This window comes from Papaver somniferum, chromosome 5 (assembly GCF_003573695.1).
Source record: "Papaver somniferum cultivar HN1 chromosome 5, ASM357369v1, whole genome shotgun sequence".
NCBI classification, from domain to species: Eukaryota; Viridiplantae; Streptophyta; class Magnoliopsida; order Ranunculales; family Papaveraceae; genus Papaver; species Papaver somniferum.
In genome coordinates, this window is record NC_039362.1 from 159,090,980 (window position 1) to 159,097,800 (window position 6,821).

The following is a 6,821-nucleotide window of genomic DNA, read 5'->3' on the forward strand; positions in this document are numbered from 1 at the left end:
TTAGGTTTAGTCTCAAAACTTAATAACTGACACATCTGAAAATCATATGTTCCCACAATTGAAAGAAAAGTTTTTAGTGGGAAAACAAAGTCAATCTTGGTATCATAGCCTGGGTTAACCAAATCAACCATAGGATGGGTTTCTAACAACTGAGCTCTCTTATGGATACAACTAGGTTCAGGAAAAAGTGTATGAAGATAATCTTGTAAGATGGTTGAGGCACAAATGTCAAGTCCTACACGAGGGAACTTTCTAAGAGTTAAAGGTAAGGCACCAGGAAAGTGATAATCACCCTCAAACTTAGAGTTTTCAGTGTCTCTAGGTAGACTAGTCACAATTTCCCTAATTTCTAAATCATTAGATTCCTGAAAATGGTCAATTGATTCTTCTAAGTTGTAATCAGGTGCATCCTCACTCATTTTTACGAGTTCACTTTCTTTGTCTAAGATTGTTGTTTCTAAATCGCTTGACTCAAAATAAACTCGTTCCTCTAAACCATCATTGGCTTCGTAATCAAAAGGAAGTACAACTTCGTTTAAAACGGTATTATCTCTAGTGAAATCCCCGTCCTTTTGAATAGGTGGATAATAATTAAAATTATTGGGATTTGAACCAGAAATATCATTAACATTATCAAGCTCAATAGGAGTAACAAATTCCTGATCACCATGCCTAAATACTTCAGATTCTTCATCAACATTGTCCACATCATACTCATCATTATCATAACATGGATATGGCTGAACCTCATCTACACAAGGAGTGTCACCAATTCCAACCTCGATATCTTGATTATGCAAATAACTATCCTCATTTTCAAGAGTATTATTGGATACACTAGATTGGAAATTCAAGTCATTTCGAGCAACACTTTCGTTCGTCTCTAACTCAAGTCTACGTGTCGAATCAACTATCCTCTCAAGGGTATCTTCTAAAGAAAGCTCCCTAAGTGTTGGATCTAAGTTTTCACTTAACCTATTGAGGATATCTTCCAAAGAAGATTTAGTCGTTGCTTCAGTTCTTTCGTCCATAACTACGTTGTTCACCTCATCTAATTTGTATGTCGGTTCACCTAACTTACGTGATGACTCAGCTAAATTACTGAGAGACTCTTCTAGAGAAGGAATAGGAACTGAAGGATCATAAAAAGGATTACTTTTCAATAGTTTGATTGTATCCTCTAAAGACGAAGAACTAGTATTATAATCTTCTTTCCCGTATGACCGATGCGCGTGTGGATAGTAATTGGGCTCACCATGGTATGACCCAAAACCTTGAAAAGGTTGGCGTGCCCAACCACTATTCACACTATGATCATAAAAAGAGTAATGTCCATGTTGTTCAGTTGGATAATCATTGTATTGGCTATACCAGTTCGACATCCTAACTGCAAGGGAATTCTAAACAAGCACAAGCAAGGCTGACTCGACCACAACAAGCCTATTTTATCTAGCAAACAAAAAGCATGATGGCTCCACTTGGATTGTTTCTAGACTAGCTTCTTTTCTTTCGAAAAATAATTCGTTACAATCTGAGCAAACCTCTCTGGGATCAATCCGAGTTAAAGTAAGTTGAATAGAGACGAGGGAAGCTCAATGGAGCTTTGATACCCAAGGCCTCACCGGCGTTACAAGGAGGCGTATTCAACTCACAGTAACCATCATGAACTTCAAATTATGCTCAAAAGAGTAACCAATATTTTTCGAACGACTTTCCTAATAAGCTCGTTACCCTATCGGTCTCGTTCTAGTCCAAATTTTAAGGCTTAGGTTCGCGTAGGTTACGTGTCCCTAAGGCGGGCAAGAAGGAAACGTTGGTGAAATCCGAGTCTTTATCTTGATTTGTCCAGGCCTTGCCCTTTACTATAAAATTAAATCTGATTTCAGGTCCTCAACTTATATGCATACGAAATCATCTAGTAAACCCGTTGACAGGGGATTCGCAGGTGTTTAGAATTCTTACCTCCCGTTCCAGACGGGGGATGAACCGTTGAAGTCGACTCGGGCCACGAATCCTATGTCATGTACGAACCCGAGGGGCCGAGGCGATATCGTAATCGCCGTCCTTCTCTGCAAACAGTTTATTTAAAACTACCCTTCCGTAGGGTTTTAAAAATAAAGTCCACTGTTAAATGTCCAAAAGAAAAGAAGAAAAAAATGTCCAAAAATAAAATATTACAAAAATAAAAACCTTAATTACAGTTTCTAAAAAAATAACAATAAAATTATTTACAAAATCTTCTTCTTCACTCCTTTTGGATTTCTCTTTTCTTTCCTTTTTGGGATTTTCCTTTCTTTTCAGTACTTTCTCTTTTTCATTTAGCTTAACTCCAAATCTGAAAGCAAACAAAAATACCAAAACGCGTAAAAAAGAACAAATAAAATAAAACCTAAAAACAAATCTATAAAAAAAATCTGCGTCGGCGGCGCCAAAAATTGATCTGATTTTCAATTAAGTTGTAGTAAAAAGTTCGTTGAGACTTTTGAAAGTAAAAGATTTTGGACTTAATTTTAAAGCAAAGAAAATAAAGCAAATAAATATTGATATGCTGTGAAAATTATGGAGAGGCTGGAGCTAGGATTTCACCATTCATCAATACTTATGTGGTTCTAAATTAATTTATATCATGCAATTTAAACAGTTGATTCGATTCTAAAGTATTGCCAAAATTAGATTCCCAAAATATCAAATGTTAGTCGCAAGTATAACGCATCAAGAGTCTAAAACTAAGCATGCATCATCAAGAGAAAACACATTTGATTAATAAGAATCATTTAATTTATTTTTTATCAATGCAATTAATCATATAAAAATATTGCATAAATTTATAAAATAAATATTACCACATAATTCTTGAAAGAATGGCTTCCTCCGTCGCCCCAAGGATTGGGTTTAGCTTCTCATGATGCAAACACACTCAAAAAGATAATTCATTGCTCAAAAGGTGCTTACAAGGATGATAATATGGGAGAAAATAATTAAAAACAGGGGGTTTGTAACACTTATTTCTGTTACAAACCAGCTGTTACAAAGAACGATAAATGAGTATAGTCGCTGACACTGTAGCAACAACGACTGTTCTATGTGCGTCTTATGTTCTTCACAGCAGCAGAAAATGGCTATTCTCTGCAACTCGAAATTCCTAGCTCTGTAATGTGCCCAATGTCTCCCTAATTCTCCATCACCCTTCTGCTCGACCCCAACAACCTATTTATACACTTTTGGACCAAGAATAACTCTTCATTAATCCAAGAAATCTTCCCATTACTCGGCAGTCAATGAAAATATTCCCGAGAAGTTTTCTTCCCATTCTTGTCTTCTTCATGCGTCTGTTGTAGTCAACCTCCATCCAAACACTCTTCCACACATCCCAGCATGTATCAAACACGCTCAGGCCACAAGAACTCTTCCCAAACATAACCAGAAATCCCGTGATATCCTCGAGTAAATATTCTTCCCCTGTTTTGCTTGACACAAGAAATAAACCTGTTTTATCGAATCTGGAGTGATTACCAACCCTGTTTAGTCGAAACATGGTATATCCAATCCAGAGAACTCATTGAATCCGGCCAAAGCTCCAGCAAAATCTTGCCTGAAATACCCATGAAAAGTTCACACCTATGTTTCCTTTCAACTCGAGTTCTAGACAAATTCAATCGACAAAATCACTCCTGCTATAGCTGTTATGCTCTAACAGATGCTTGCCGTCAGTTTCAGCCATTTAGTCTCCTTGGAAGAGCACCAAAACTCGAACCCTAATTTTGCCATTAAAACACCAAGTTTTCCCGCCAATTTCCAAATTCAAAGGTGAAGAAGGTGACCCCCCCCCCTAACCAAACCGGGGGTGCAAATAGCAGGTGCCCAGCTGAGGTGCCTATTATCCAAAGTGAGGGTGCCTTTAGTAATTTTTCTCCGGGTGTCCAAAAAGCACTTTTCGAGCAACTTTTTCCACACAAGTGTGCTTCTCCAAAAACAGCTAAACCAACATAAAAACAGTATAATAAGTATAAAATCAAGCACTAACAATACAGACACCGAGGACAATTCAGTCACAAAATTGTGTCAATCATACCTCTCCTAAAATGATAGGTAATTTGCAGTAACTCCCATATAAAAATAATATTAGCAAAACCTCCTTTCGTAAAGAATTTCGTCCAAAGGTCAGGTAGTTGAGTCATCAGCTATGTACAGGTGGACAAAAGCAAACACGTGGTACTTAGCTACCAATAATACCCTCGTCTTCTAAATGAAATCTATATTAATTCTCTAAAAACATCAAACTCACAACAATAGCACCAACTCAGGTTCTCCCTCAAATTCAGCTTTGACATCTGCAATAGATTTGATAAGCCGATGCACACCATGAAAACAAATTGTACAACCAAAATCAGGGATCTGTTGCTAATATTTTAGGGGAAAATATCATTATTTGTAGCTACCATTTGGAGATTTATAACCATCCCAATCTATCGTGCTATTTGATATTAAGCAAATCCCCATGTTAGGAGTTGATTCAAATTGAATTGAGACTAAGGCTGGCAGATTTAGAGTTGGTGATTCCCTTACAAGGAAATTGAAGCAATGATTAGATATTTAGAGATGGGTCCGCCTCTATTATCTTCTGTGTAGTGGAGGAATGATTGAGATAGAGGTTTGAAAAAGCGGGGGTACAACAACCACACCCAATATTTCGCTTAGCAATCTGTATGGACTAACTCCAATATACTTTTAAGAGAATCAACTAGACAGTCAGACTCAATCTTATTAAAAGTATATCAAAGAGTTATATCTCACTTTCTCGATTCAATACTTACTCAAGCAAATAGAAATCTGCGAGTCTAATTGAATACAAGAGAAATCACTTGAACGGTACCAAGGACCACTATTCAAGGATCAATCAATTTCAATCAACAACCAAAGGTTGGATTTCCCAATTGATCGATTCAAACGCACAACCTATGATATTTCAATTATATAAAACAAAATATAATGCGGAAAAGAAATAACACACACACCAGAAGTTTTGTTAACAAGGAAACCGCAAATGCAGAAAAACCTCAGGACCTAGTTCAGATTGAACACACATTGTATTAAGCCGCTACAAACACTAGCCTACTACAAACTAACTTCGGTCGGGGCTGTAGTTGAACCCCAATCAATCTCACACTGATCCAAGGTACAGTTGTGCTCCTTACGTGTCTGATCCCAACAGGATACTACGCACTTGATTCCCTTAGCTGATCTCATCCACAACTAAGAGTTGCTACGACCCAAAATCGAAGACTTTAATGAACAAATCTGTATCACACAAAAAAGTCTACGGTAATATATAAATTTGTCTCCCACATAAATACCTACGAGTTTTTGTCCGTCTTTTGATAAATCAAAGTGAACATGAACCAATTGATAACCCGAACTTATATTCCCGAAGAACAACCTAGTATTATCAATCACCTCACAATAATCTTAATCGACTAGCGAAAGAAGATATTGCGGAATCACAAACGATGAGACGAAGGTGTTTGTGACTACTTTTATATCTTGCTTATTGGAGAAATCAATCTCAAGCCAATCTTACGATTGTACTCAAATACGATAGAAACATCAAGATCAGATCACGCAACTACAGAGAAAATAGTTGGGTATGGCTTCACAATCCCAATGAAGTGTTCAAGTCGTTAACCTACAGGGTCTCGAAAAGAAACCTAAGGTTAAAGGAGAATCGACTCTAGATAATGCAACTAGTATCATACAGGAGGTGTGGGGTTAGGTTTCCTAGTTGCTAAAGTTCTCCTTTATATAGACTTTCAAATCAGGGTTTGCAATCTAAGTTACCTTGGTAACAAAGCATTAAATATTCACCGTTAGATGAAAACCTGATTAGATTCAAGATAATATCTTTCAACCGTTAGATCGAACTTAGCTTGTTACACATAAATGAAATGCACGTTTATTTAGGTTTGTGTAACCGTACCCAAACATGTACACTTAGTTGGTTCAACAGTAGTTAACCAAATGGTTAGCCATACGAGCACTTCCATATCAACCATATTCTTCTTTACCGCAACTAGTTCAAATGACTCAAATGAACTAGTTAGAGAGTTGTTCAGTTGCTTAGATCTTATAGAAGTATACAAGACACAATCGAAGTAAAAATTATTTGATTCACTATAATTAATTCATTAACTTTACAGCCACGGTTTGCAATTATGCATTCCTTAGTTTATATAAATTTAAGTTCACGAATAATCGTTTTTAGAAAATACCCAACCTAAGTACGCGAACTGGTACGGGGACTTAAGTACCCGGAATGAGTTTGTTTTCATTTCACAAACTCCAGCAGATTTTCACGGGACGTGAACTTCCGATTGTGCGTGTACTGGTACGCGGATTTTAGTTCCGGTTTTCCTGAGCAGCAAAGTACGCATACTTTGGTTCAAGGAATAAGGACTTACACACATATGTGTTAGTACACAATGTTTATATCCTTCAAAGGTTATATATATTATAAACTCTCATTTCAATCATTGAAACATTCTTAGAGGACGTTATATGATTGTTATTCACAAACCATTTTTCGTCATAGCCATTTTCAAGTAATTGAAACTTAATATGGCTTTCATCATTAGTAAAGATGAACTTGGCCAAAGCGAAAGCTTACCAACACATATTTCAAGAAATAGATACGCGAGATAAACTCGGCTCGAAATAGAAAATGTGTATAATCAAAGTCTATATAGCAATACGACTTTTGTCTCAAGATAGGATATAGAGTAGATGGACTTTTGAGTGATAGATAAGTTCAAGTCTACACATACCTT